The 14,236-nt window shown below is 39.9% G+C and overlaps 1 non-coding gene across 1 annotated transcript; it reads right to left on the bottom strand.

The window, feature by feature from the left end:
• Positions 1-4,356: 4,356 nt before the first annotated feature.
• Positions 4,357-4,464, bottom strand: LOC130949722 (small nucleolar RNA R71). Its single transcript, XR_009073448.1, has one exon. It is a non-coding gene; the product is annotated as a small nucleolar RNA R71 (small nucleolar RNA).
• Between the last annotated feature and the right edge of the window lie 9,772 nt (positions 4,465-14,236).

Raw genomic sequence — 14,236 nt, 5'->3', positions numbered from 1 at the left:
CCTTCAGGAGTTTGAAGCTCGTCACAGTCATCAATACCGGAATCCTACTCGAATACCACGGACAAGGTTAGACTTTCCGGATTCCTGGGATCCTACTCGGAATAACCACAGACAGGTTAGACTTTCCGGATCCCCATGAATGCCGCCATCTATCTAGCTTATACCACGAAGATTTCGTTGGGGAATCTAAGAGATATGCACCCGGCCTAGAGTAGAACGGAAGTGGTTGTCAGTCACGCGTGTTCATAGGTGAGATGATGATAGTGTCACGGATCATCACATTCATCAAAGTGTTGTGCAACGTATATCTTGGAAGAAGAATAAAAGAGAATTGAATAGAAAGTATAGTGATTGTATTGAAACTTGAGGTACAGCAGAGCTCCACACCCTTAATCTATGGTGTGTAGAAACTCCACCGTTGAAAATACATAAGTGAAAGTTCAGCATGGCCGAATGGCCAGCCCCCAACGTGATCAATGGGCTCCTAAGATGAAGAATAAAACAAAACTGAGACCAAAGATGAAACGTGGTCAAAAGACGTCTAATACAATAGTAAATTATCCTATTTATACTAGACTAGCTACTAGGGTTTACATGAGTAAGCAATTGATGCATTGGTGGACGAAATTGTGATCCATATTCTTTTATATTTGTATGAAATCATTATTATGGCACCAGTTGAATTCACAACTCCGTTCAACTAACCAGCAATTGTACTGGGTCGTCCAAGTAATAAACCTTACGCGAGTAAGGGTCGATCCCACAGAGATTGTTGGTATGAAGCAAGCTATGGTCACCTTGTAAATCTCAGTAGGCAGATTAAATTGGTTTATGGTTTCGAAAATTAATAATAAAAAGAAAATAATAAAAGGGATACTTATGCAGATTCATTGGTGGGATTTCAGATAAGCGAATGGAGATACTGTATGGCTCAAGAATGCCTACTTTCCTATGCTTCAATTCAATCCTTCTTACTCCTTTCCATGGCAAGCTGTGTATAGGGGTTCACCCGTTCGACGATGGCTACTTTGTATCCTCTCTGGAAAATGGTCCTCTGCGGCTGTCACTCGCATGGCTAATCGTCTAGAGGCATCACACTGGCCGAAGGCTACATCCCATCCTCGCAGTGAAAACTACGCTCACGCGCTCTGTCACATCACGGCTAATCACTGGTTGGTTCCCGCTCCTACTGGATAGAATCCCTTGATTCTTTTGCGTCTGTCACTAACGCCCAGCACTTGCGAGTCTGAAGCACGTCACAGTCATTCATTACCGGAATCCTACTCGGAATACCACAGACAAGGTTAGACTTTCCGGATTCCCAGGATCCTACTCGGAATACCACAGACAAGGTGAGACTTTCCGGATCCTCATAAATGCCACCATCTATCTAGCTTATATATACCACGAAGATTCTGTTGGGGAATCTAAGAGATACACATTCAAGCTCGGTTGCGTGTAGAACGGAGGTGGTTGTCAATCACGCGCGTTCATAGGTGAGAATGATGATGAGCGTCACATAATCATCACATTCATCATGTTCTTGGGTACGAATGAATATCTTGGAATAAGAACAAGAGAGAATTGAATAAAAGAAAATAGAATTGCATTAATACTTGAGGTACAGTAGAGCTCCACACCCTTAATCTATGGTGTGCAGAAACTCCACCGTTGAAAATACATAAGTGAAAGGTTCAGGCATGGCCGAATGGCCAGCCCCCAAAACGTGATCAATAGCCTCTTAGGATGAAGAATGAAACAAAACTGAGACCAAAGATGTCTAATACAATAGTTTAAATGTTCTATTTATAAAACTAGCTCCTAGGGTTTACATGAGTAAGTAATTGATGCATAAATCACTTCCGGGGCCCACTTGGTGTATGCTTGGGCTGAGCTTGATCAATCCACGAGCTGAGGCGTCTCTTGGAGTTGAACTCCGAGTTACGACGTGTTTTGGGCGTTCAACTCCGGATCATGACGTTTTTCTGGCGTTTAACTCCAGACTGCAGCATGTACTTGGCGTTCAACGCCAAGTTACGTCATCAATTTCAGAATAAAGTATGGACTATTATATATTGCTGGAAAGCTCTGGATGTCTACTTTCCAACGCCGTTGAGAGCGTGCCATTTGGAGTTCTGTAGCTCCAAAAAATCCATTTCGAGTGCAGGGAGGTCAGATTCCAACAGCATCAGCAGTCCTTTTGTCAGCCTTTTTCAGAGTTTTGCTCAAGTCCCTCAATTTCAGCCAGAAATTACCTGAAATCACAGAAAAACACACAAACTCATAGTAAAGTCCAGAAATGTGAATTTAACATAAAAACTAATGAAAACATCCTTAAAAGTAGCTTGATCTTACTAAAAACTACCTAAAAACAATGCCAAAAAGCGTATAAATTATCCGCTCATCATGCATAAATCCACTTCCGGGGCCCACTTGGTGTATGCATGGGCTGAGCTTGATCTATCCACGAGCTGAGGCTTTTCTTGGAGTTGAACGCCGAGTTATAACGTGTTTTGGGCGTTCAACTCCGGGTCGTGACGTGTTTCTGGCGTTTAACTCCAAACAACAACATGTAATTGGCGTTCAACGCCAAATTACGTCGTCAATTCCCGAATAAAGTATAGACTATTATATATTGCTGGAAAGCTCTGGATGTCTACTTTCCAACGCCGTTGAGAGCGCGCCATTTGGAGTTCTGTAGCTCCGGAAAATCCATTTTGAGTGCAGGGAGGTCAGATTCCAACAGCATCAGCAGTCCTTTTGTCAGCCTTTTTCAGAGTTTTGCTCAAGTCCCTTAATTTCAGCTAGAAATTACCTGAAATTACAGAAAAACACACAAACTCATAGTAAAGTCTAGAAATGTGAATTTAACATAAAAACTAATGAAAACATCCCTTAAAGTAGCTTGAACTTACTAAAAACTACCTAAAAACAATGCCAAAAAGCGTATAAATTATCCGCTCATCAGTTGACTTAGTCAAAATTTTTTAAAATTAGTTGTTTCTTGTTAGTCAAGTCAAGATTTCAATTTCAAAAATCCTATCTTTTCAAAATCTTTTTCAAAAATAAAATCTTTTTTTTTCACTTTTTCTTAATATTTTCAAAAATTGTAAAAAAATTGTTTTTCAAAATCTTTTTCTTAATTTCATTTCAAATTTTTGAAAACTTTACTAACAATTAATAAGATTGATTCAAAAATTTGAAGTTTGTTACTTTCTTGTTAAGAAAGGTTCAATCTTTAAATTCTAGAATCATATCTTTTAGTTTCTTGTTAGTCAAGTCATCAATTTTAAAAATCAAATCTTTTTCAACCATATCTTTTCAATCATATCTTTTCAAATCATATCTTTTTCAAAATCAATTTCAAAAATCTTTTCTAACTCCTTATCTTTTCAAAATTGAATTTCAAATCTTTTTCAACTAACTAATTGACTTTTTGTTTGTTTCACTATTTCTTATCTTTTTCAAAACCACCTAACTACTTTTCTCTCTCTAATTTTTGAAAATTCCTCACCATTTTTCAAAAATTCTTTTAATTAACTAATTGTTTCAAATTTTAATTTTAATTTTATTTTTTCTCTTAATTTTCGAAAATCACTAACCATTTTTCAAAAGTAATTTTCGAAATTCTCTCCCTCTCATCTCTTTCTATTTATTTTATTTACTAACACTTCTCTTCATCTTAAAATTCGAACCCTCTCTTCTCCTCTGTATTCGAATTTTTCTCTTTTTCATTCTTATTCTTCTTTTCTTCTACTCACATAAAGAAATCTCTATACTGTGACATAGATGATTCCTCTTCCTTTTTGTTCTCTTCTTTTTCATATGAGCAGGAGCAAGGACAAGGACATTCTTGTTGAAGCAGATCCTGAACCTGAAAGGACTCTGAAAAAGAAGCTAAGAGAAGCTAAAGCACAACAATTTAGAGAAAACCTTACAGAGAATCTCAAAAAAGAAGGAGACATGGCCGAACCCAATAATAATGCAAGGAGGATGCTTGGTGATTATACTACACCTACTTCCAACTTTTATGGAAGAAGCATCTCAATCCATGCCATTGGAGCAAACAATTTTGAGATGAAGCCTCAACTAGTTGCTCTAATGCAACAGAACTGCAAGTTTCATGGACTTCCATCAAAAGATCCCTATCAGTTTTTAACTGAGTTCTTGTAGATCTGTGATATTGTTAAGACTAATAGAGTAAGTTCTGAAGTCTACAGGCTCATGCTTTTCCCTTTTGCTGTAAGAGACAGAGCTAGAACATGGTTGGACTCACAACCTAAAGATAGCCTGGACTCTTGGGATAAGCTGGTCACGGCCTTCTCGGCCAAGTTCTTTCCTCCTCAAAAGTTGAGCAAGCTTAGAGTGGATGTTCAGACCTTCAAGCAAAAAGATGTTGAATCCCTCTATGAAGCTTGGGAAAGATACAAGCAGTTGACCAAAAAGTGTCCTTCTGACATGCTTTCAGAGTGGACCATTTTGGATATATTCTATGATGGTCTATCTGAGTTCTCTAAGATGTCATTGGACCATTCTGCAGGTAGATCCATTCACCTAAAGAAAACACCTACAGAAGCTCAAGAACTTATTGACATGGTTGCAAATAACCAATTTATGTACACCTCTGAGAGGAATCCTGTGAGTAATGGGATGCCTCAGAGGAAGGGAGTTCTTGAAATTGATGCTCTGAATGCAATATTGGCTCAGAACAAAATGTTGACTCAGTAAGTCAACATGATTTCTCAGAGTCTGAATGGATTGCAAAATGCATCCAACAGTACTAAAGAAACATCTTCTGAAGAAGAAGCTTATGATCTTGAGAACCTTGCAATGGCAGAGGTGAATTACATGGGTGAAGCCTATGGAAACACCTATAATCCCTCATGGAGAAATCATCCAAATTTCTCATGGAAGGATCAACAAAAGCCTCAACAAGGCTTTAATAATGGTGGAAGAAACATGCTTAGCAATAGCAAGCCTTTTCCATCATTTTCTCAGCAACAGACAGAGAATTTTGAGCAGAGCCCCTCTAGCTTAGCAAACATAGTCTCTGATCTATCTAAGGCCACTTTAAGTTTCATGAATGAAACAAGGTCCTCCATTAGAAACTTGGAGGCACAAGTGGGTCAGCTGAGTAAGAAAATCACTGAAACTCCTCTTAGTGCTCTCCCAAGCAATACAGAAGAGAATCCAAAAAGAGAGTGCAAGGCCATTGATATAATCAAAATGGCCAAATCCAAAGAGGAATGGGAGGACGTGAATCCCAATGAGGAAGATCTCATGGGACGTCCCCCAGATAGAAAGGAGTTCCCTATTGAGGACCTAAAAGAATCTGAGGCTCATATAGAGACTATAGAGATTCCATTAAACTTCCTTCTGCCATTCATGAGCTCTGAGAGCTATTCTTCCTCTGAAGAGGATGAAGATGTAACTGAAGAGCAAGTTGCTCAATATCTAAGAGCCATCATGAAGCTGAATGTGATGCCAAGGCATCTTAGGCTAGTTTCACTAGCATTTTTCTGTTAGTTTTAGTTGTTTTTATGCATTTTCTTGAGCTTAAAGTAACCAAGAATGGTTAAATGAATAACAAAGCAATGAACCATCCAAACAGTATGATTTTGATGCAAATTTCATGAGTTTTTAGTTATATTACTTGAATGCTATGAATGAAAGATTTCTCATGAAATTTTTGCAAGACTTTGATGCAGTTGTTTGGATGATTTCAGGGAAGAAGAGGCTAGGCAAGGAAGCAACAAAATCAATAAAGGAAGCTTGAATATCACAAGTGGCGTTTAACCTCCAGTTTAACCTTAAACTGGAAGTTAAACGCCAGAATTGAAAGCACCAGGGAGCATTCCCACGTTTAAGCTCCAGTTTAAGCTTAAACTGGAGCTTAAACGTGTTCGACTATTTTTTCTCCTCCAGGGTTGCTTTCTCATTTCCACGTTTAAGCTTCAGTTTAAGCTTAAACTGAAGCTTAAACGTGTTCGACCATTCTCCTCCAGGGTTGCGTTTTGCATTTCCACGTTTAAGCTCCAGTTTAAGCTTAAACTGGAGCTTAAACGTGTTCGACCCAATTTTCCTCCAGGGGTTGCTTTCTCATTTCCACGTTTAAGCTTCAGTTTAAGCTTAAACTGAAGCTTAAACGTGTTCGACATTTCACACTCCAGGATTGCTTTCTTCCATTCCCACGTTTAAGCTTCAGTTTAACCGTAAATTGAAGCTTAAACGTGTTCGACAAATTTACCTCCTGGAAGTGTCTGGCGTTTAAGTTGAAGTTTAAGCTTAAACTCCAACTTAAACGCCACTAATTGAAAAGGTTTCTGGGCCAAGAATATTGCAGTTTAAGTTAGCATTTGAGCACAAATATTAACTTAAATATACTCTGGTATGAAACCCAATTGAATATCATGGTTTATGGGATTGGGCCTGAAGAATTGAGGAGTCTGGAATTTCAATTTGTTGAGTCATGCATCATTACTTGATTATCACTAAGTTGGCTCAATGAATGTTGCAGAATTGGATCAGCAGCCTCATCAGGATTATGGATCATAAACCCAAAGCAAAAGGAAATCAGGAAAAGGCCTCAAAGCCCAAGAAACACAACAGAAGCTCAATTTAGAAAGTGTATAAATAGGATAGAATTTAAGTTTGAAAGGACTTTTAGATACGTTTGGGGATCATTTTGCTAGTTTTCATCTTTTTGTAATTGAATTCAGAGCTATGACTCACTAAACCCCTTTCATTGGGTTAGGGAGCTCTGTTGTAATTCAATGAATCAATAATAGTTTTTATCTTCTTCTTCAATCTTTTCTCTTGAATTTTGTTAGAAAGCTTCTCGATCTAATTCCATTGGATAGTTGTCTTGGGAAAGAAACTATCCATAATTGGAATCCTTCGGAACCTTGGGAAAGGAATGGAGGATTCATGCTAGAGAAGCTTTCTCACAGTGAATTGGATTGGGGTTTGGATGGATATTGTGACATGTAATCCTACCAAATTGTGGTTCATGAAACTGTGTGGTATAATCAGTGATCGAGCATCATCTCTTCTTATGAACATTTAAACCAAGGGATTGGGAATTTGTTTGTTTTTAGAGAGAATTGGTGAGCCAAGGGATTGGGATCCAATCATATAAGATTGCCAAGCAAAATTCAATGAATGCATTGGTTGAGGAAGGGATAAAAATGTTTTGATTCGGAGATCTCAATATCTCCTGAAACCCAATGAATTCCCCATTTCTGATCTACACTTTCTCTTTTCATTCTGCAAATTTAATTCATGCAATAACCCCGATCCCCTTTTAATTTCAGCAATTTAGTTTCTCGCTCTTTAATTCATGCAATTTAAGATTCCACAATTTCAATTTCTTGCCATTTACGTTTCCCGCTAATTTCACATTCCGCAATTCTCATCTAAATCTTGATTCCGCTCAACTAGAACACACTTCTAATTCGAATTGCTCACTCAACCAATCCTTGTGGGATTCGACTTCACTCTATTGTGAGTTTTTACTTGACGATAACCGGTGCACTTGCCGGAAGGAATTTTGCCGATCGTGCAATTTCCTAAAATCGTAGCTATCAAGTTTATAGCATGCATCAGAATGCCAAGTTGTTTAGTAATGAGACTTGGGAAGATGAACCTCCCTTGCTCATTAGTGAACTAAATACATGGGTTTAGCAAAATTTACTTAAAAAGAAACAAGATCCTGGTAAATTCTTAATACCTTGTACCATAGGCATCATGACCTTTGAGAAGGCTTTGTGTGACCTGGGGTCAGGTATAAATCTTATGCCACTCTCTGTAATGGAGAAACTCGGGATCTTTGAGGTACAAGCTACAAGAATCTCATTAGAGATGGCAGACAAGTCAATAAAACAAGCTTATGGATTGGTAGAGGACGTGTTAATGAAGGTTAAAGGCCTTTACATCCCTGCTGATTTCATAATCCTAGACACTGGGAAGGATGAGGATGAATGTATCATCCTTGGAAGACCCTTCCTAGCCACAGTAGGAGTTGTGATTGATGTTGACAGAGAAGAGCTAGTCCTTTAATTGAATGGGGACTACCTTGTGTTTAAATCTCAAGGATCTTCCTCTGCAACCATGGAGAGGAAGCATGAAAAGTTTCTCTCAATACAGAGTCAAACAAAGCCCCCACAATCAAACTCTAAGTTTGGTGTTAGGAGGCCATAACCAAACTCTAACTTTGGTGTTGGGAGGTCCCAACAATGCTCTGAACATCTGTGAAGCACCATGAGAGCTCACTGTCAAGCTATTGACATTAAAGAAGCGCTTATTAGGAGGTAACCCAATTTTTATTTATCTATATTTCTATTGTTCTTTTATGTTTTATTAGGTTTATGATCATGTGGAGTCACAAAACAATTGTAAAAATTAAAAACAGAATCAAAAACAGCAGAAAAAAATGCACACCCTGGAGGAAGATCTGTCTGGCGTTTAAACGCTAGAAACAAGAATCTGTCTGGTGTTTAACGCCAAAAACAAGCATCTATCTGGCGTTTAACGCCAGAAACAAGCACCAAGCTGGCATTTAACACCAGAAACAAGCATCAGGCTGGCGTTAAATGCTAGAAACAGGCTACATTGGGGCGTTTAACGCCAGAAATAAGTTGCAGTTTGGCGTTAAACGCCAGGATTGCATACAGAGGGCATTTTACACGCCTAAAAGGTGCAGGGATGAGAAATCCTTGACACCTCAAGATTTGTGGACCCCACAGGATCACCTCAGAATCTGTGGACCCCACAGGATCCCCACCTACCCCACTTCTCTCTTCTTCACACAATCCAATAACACTATATACCCTTCACAATCACCTCAATCTCTCTTCCCCATTATCCCTTCACCAATCGCATCCATCCACTCTTCCCCATAAACCCTAGCTACCTTCAAATTCAAAATCTCTTTCCCACCCAAACCCACCCTAAATGGCCGAAACCAAACCCCTCTCCCTTCACACAATACTACCCTCTCATTTTCACACAACACTACCCTCTCTTCTCCTCCTTGGCCGAAACCTACACCTCTCTCCCTCTCCTCCATATCTTCTTCTTCTTCTTCTTCTTCTTCTTCTTCTATTCCTTCTTCTTTTGCTCGAGGGCGGGCAACATTCTAAGTTTGGTGTGGTAAAAGTATAGCTTTTTTTTGTTTTTCCAATACCATTGATGGCACCTAAGGCTAGAAAAACCTCAAGAAAGAGGAAAAGGAAGGCAATTGCTTCCACCTCTGAGTCATGGGAGATGGAAAGATTCATCTCAAAAGCCCATCAAGACCACTTCTATGAAATTGTGGCCAAGAAAAAGGTGATCCCTGAGGTCCTTTTTAAGCTCAAAAAGGGCGAATATCCAGAGATCCGACAAGAAATTATAAGAAGAGGATGGGAAGTTCTCTCCAATCCCATTCAACAAGTCAGAATCTTAATGGTTCAAGAGTTCTATACAAACACATGGATCACTAGGAACCATGATCAAAGCATGAACCCAAACCCAAAGAATTAGCTTACAATGGTTCGGGGAAAATGATTAGATTTCAGTCTGGAGAACGTATGGTTGGCGTGCCTATGATGCAAGAAGATGCACGCCCCTACACTAAAAGGGTCAACTTTGATCAAAGGTTGGACCAAGTCCTCATGGACATATGTGTGGAAGGAGCTCAATGGAAAAGAGACTCAAAAGGCCAGTGGTGGGCGAAATCGTGATCACTACAACTTCGCACAACTAACCAGCAAGTGCACTGGGTCGTCCAAGTAATAAACCTTACGCGAGTAAGGGTCGATCCCACGGAGATTGTTGGTATGAAGCAAGCTATGGTCACCTTGTAAATCTTACTCAGGCAGACTCAAATGGGTATAAATGATGAATAAAACATAAAGATAAAGATAGAGATACTTATGTATTCCATTGGTGAGAATTTCAGATAAGCGAATGGAGATGCTTTGTCCCTTCCGTCTCTCTGCTTTTCTACTGTCTTCATCCAATCCTTCTTACTCCTTTCCATGGCAAGCTTATGCAAGGGTTTCACCGTTGTCAGTGGCTACCTCCCATCCTCTCATTGGAAATGTTCAACGCACCCTGTCACGGCACGGTTATCCATCTGTCGGTTCTCAATCAGGCCGGAATAGAATCCAGTGATTCTTTTGCGTCTGTCACTAACGCCCCGCCCTCAAGAGTTTGAAGCACGTCACAGTCATTCAATCATTGAATCCTACTCAGAATACCACAGACAAGGTTAGACCTTCCGGATTCTCTTGAATGCCGCCATCAGTTCTTGCCTATACCACGAAGATTCCGGTTAAAGAATCCAAGAGATATTCACCCAATCTAAGGTAGAACGGAGGTGGTTGTCAGTCACACGTTCATAGGTGAGAATGATGATGAGTGTCACGGATCATCACATTCATCAAGTTGAAGAACAAGTGATATCTTAGAACAAGAACAAGCAGAATTGAATAGAAGAACAATAGTAATTGCATTAATACTCGAGGTACAGCAGAGCTCCACACCTTAATCTATGGTGTGTAGAAACTCCACCGTTGAAAATACATAAGTGATAGTGTGATCATTGGCTTCGGCCCCCAGAGAGGGAACCAGAAGAACCAAGATCTGATCTAAGAACTAGATGTCCAAAGATGAAAAATACAATAGTAAAAAGGTCCTACTTATAGGGAACTAGTAGCTTAAGAATTACAAAGATGAGTAAATGACATAAAAATCCACTTCCGGGCCCACTTGGTGTGTGCTTGGGCTGAACAATGAAGCATTTTCGTGTAGAGACTCTTCTTGGAGTTAAACGCCAGCTTTTGTGCCAGTTTGGGCGTTTAACTCCCACTTTGGTGCCAGTTCCGGCGTTTAACGCTGGGAATTCTGAAGGTGACTTTGAACGCCGGTTTGGGCCATCAAATCTTGGGCAAAGTATGGACTATCATATATTGCTAGAAAGCCCAGGATGTCTACTTTCCAACGCCGTTGAGAGCGCGCCAATTGGGCTTCTTTAGCTCCAGAAAATCCACTTCGAGTGCAGGGAGGTCAGAATCCAACAGCATCTGCAGTCCTTTTCAGTCTCTGAATCTGATTTTTGCTCAGGTCCCTCAATTTCAGCCAGAAAATACCTGAAATCACAGAAAAACACACAAACTCATAGTAAAGTCCAGAAAAGTGAATTTTAACTAAAAACTAATAAAAAGTATACTAAAAACTAACTAAAACTACTAAAAACATGCTAAAAACAATGCCAAAAAGCGTATAAATTATCCGCTCATCACAACACCAAACTTAAATTGTTGCTTGTCCCCAAGCAACTGAAAATCAAATAAGATAAAAAGAAGAGAATATACTATAGACTCCAAATTATCAATGAAACTTAGCTCCAAATTAGATGAGCGGGACTAGTAGCTTTTTGCCTCCGAACAGTTTTGGCATCTCACTTTATCCTTTGAGATTCAGAATGATTGGCTTCTTTAGGAACTCAGAATCCAGATAGTGTTATTGATTCTCCTAGTTAAGTATGATGATTCTTGAACACAGCTACTTATTGAGTCTTGGCCGTGGCCCAAAGCACTCTGTTTTCCAGTATTACTACCGGATACATACATGCCACAGACACATAATTGGGTAAACCTTTCAGATTGTGACTCAGCTTTGCTAGAGTCCCCAATTAGAGGTGTCCAGGGTTCTTAAGCACACTCTTTTTGCCTTGGATCACAACTTTATTTCTTTCTTTTTCTTTCTTTTTCTCTTTCTCCCCTTTTTTTTCGTTTTTTTTCTCTTCTTTTTTTTTGTATTCACTGCTTTTTCTTGCTTCAAGAATCATTTTTATGATTTTTCAGATCCTCAGTAACATGTCTCCTTTTTCATCATTCTTTCAAGAGCCAACAATTTTAACATTCATGAACAACAAATTCAAAAGACATATGCACTGTTTAAGCATACATTCAGAAAACAAAAAGTATTGTCACCACATCAAACTAATTAAGCTAGTTTTAAAGATGAATTCGAAATCCTGTACTTCTTGTTCTTTTGTGATAAAAACAGTTTTCATTTAAGAAAGGTGATGGATTCATAGGACATTCATAACTTTAAGGCATACACACTAAGACACTAATGATCATAAGACACAAACATGGACAAACATAAGCATAAATTTTCGAAAAACAGAAAAATAGAGAACAAGGAGATTAAAGAACGGGTCCACCTTAGTGATGGCGGCTTGTTCTTCCTCTTGAAGATCTTATGGAGTGCTTGAGCTCCTCAATGTCTCTTCCTTGTCTTTGTTGCTCCTCTCTCATGATTCTTTGATCTTCTCTAATTTCATGGAGGAGGATGGAATGTTCTTGGTGCTCCACCCTTAGTTGTCCCATGTTGGAACTCAATTCTCCTAGGGAGGTGTTCAGTTGCTCCCAATAGTCTTATGGAGGAAAGTGCATCCCTTGAGGTATCTCAAGGATTTCATGATGAGTGGGGTCTCTTGTTTGCTCCATCTTTTTCTTAGTGATGAGCTTGAGGTCATGCCTTCTCAGTTGAACCGGCTTCCCTCTTGAGTTTCTCTTCCATTGAGTGCCCGCTTCACAAATGTCTGTGAGGACTTGGTCCAACCTTTGATCAAAGTTGACCCTTTTTGAGTTTGAAAGGGACCTCATGGATCACCTTCTTCATGGCCACAACTTTATAGAAGTGGTCTTGATGCACCCTTGAGATGAATCTCTCCATCTCCCATGACTCGGAGGTGGAAGCTTTTGCCTTCCCTTTCCTCTTTCTAGAGGTTTCTCCGGCCTTGGATGCCATAAATGGTTATGGAAAAACAAAAAGCAATGCTTTTACCACACCAAACTTAAAAGGTTTGCTCGTCCTCGAGCAAAAGAAGAAAGAAGAGAGTAGAAGAAGAAGAAATGAGGAAGAAGGGAATGGCTTTGTGTTCGGCCAAAGAGGGGGAGAAGTGGTGTTTAGGTTGTGTGAAAATGAAGGAGTGAAGAAGGGTTTATATAGGAGAGGGGGGGCTCATGGTTCGGTCATGTATGGGTGGGTTTGGGAGGGAAAGTAGTTTGAATTTGAAGGGTGAGGTAGGTGGGGTTTTATGAAGGATGGATGTGAGTGGTGAAGAGAAAGATGGGATTTGATAGGTGAAGGGTTTTTTTTTTTTTGGGGAAAGAGGTATTGAGGTGATTGGTGAATGGGTGAAGAAGAAAGAGGGTGGTGGGGTTGGCGGGGATCCTGTGGGGTCCACAGATCCTGAGGTGTCAAGGAAAAGTCATCCCTGCACCAAATGGCATGCAAAATTGCATTTTTAGCCAATTCTGGCGTTAAACGCCGGGCTGGTGCCCATTTTTGGCGTTTAACGCCAGGTTCTTGCCCTTTCCTGGCGTTTAACGCCAGTCTGGTGCCCCTTTCTGGCGTTAAACACCCAGAATGGTGCCAGACTGGGCGTTAAACGCCCAACTGCTACTCTTACTGGCGTTTAAACACCAGCAAGGCCTTCCTCCAGGGTGTGCTGTTTTTCTTCCTGTTTTTCATTTTGTTTTTGCTTTTTCAATTGTTTTTGTGACTTCTCATGATCATCAACCTACAAAAACATAAAATAACAAAGGGAAATAGATAAAATATAGTAAGATTGGGTTGCCTCCCAACAAGCGCTTCTTTAATGTCAGTAGCTTGACAGAGGGCTCTCATGGAGCCTCACAGATGCTCAGAGCAATGTTGGAACCTCCCAACACCAAACTTAGAGTTTGAATGTGGGGGTTCAACACCAAACTTAGAGTTTGGTTGTGGCCTCCCAACACCAAACTTAGAGTTTGACTGTGGGGGCTCTGTTTTGCTCTGATTTGAGAGAAGCTCTTCATGCTTCCTCTCCATGGTGACAGAGGGATATCCTTGAGCCTTAAACACAAAGGATTCTTCATTCACTTGAATGATCAGTTCACCTCCATCAACATCAATCACAGCCTTAGCTGTGGCTAGGAAGGGTCTGCCAAGGATGATGGATTCATCCATGCATTTTCCAGTCTCTAGGACTATGAAATCAGTAGGGATGTAATGGTCTTCAATTTTCACCAGAACATCCTCTACAAGTCCATAAGCTTGTTTTCTTGAATTGTCTGCCATCTCTAGTGAGATTCTTGCAGCTTGCACCTCAAAGATCCCTAGTTTCTCCATTACAGAGAGAGGCATGAGGTTTACACTTGACCCTAAGTCACACAGAGCCTTCTTAAAGGTCATGGTG

The sequence above is a fragment of the Arachis stenosperma genome, chromosome 1, assembly GCF_014773155.1.
Source record: "Arachis stenosperma cultivar V10309 chromosome 1, arast.V10309.gnm1.PFL2, whole genome shotgun sequence".
NCBI lineage: Eukaryota > Viridiplantae > Streptophyta > Magnoliopsida > Fabales > Fabaceae > Arachis > Arachis stenosperma.
This window is presented reverse-complemented; position numbering and strand designations above follow the sequence as displayed.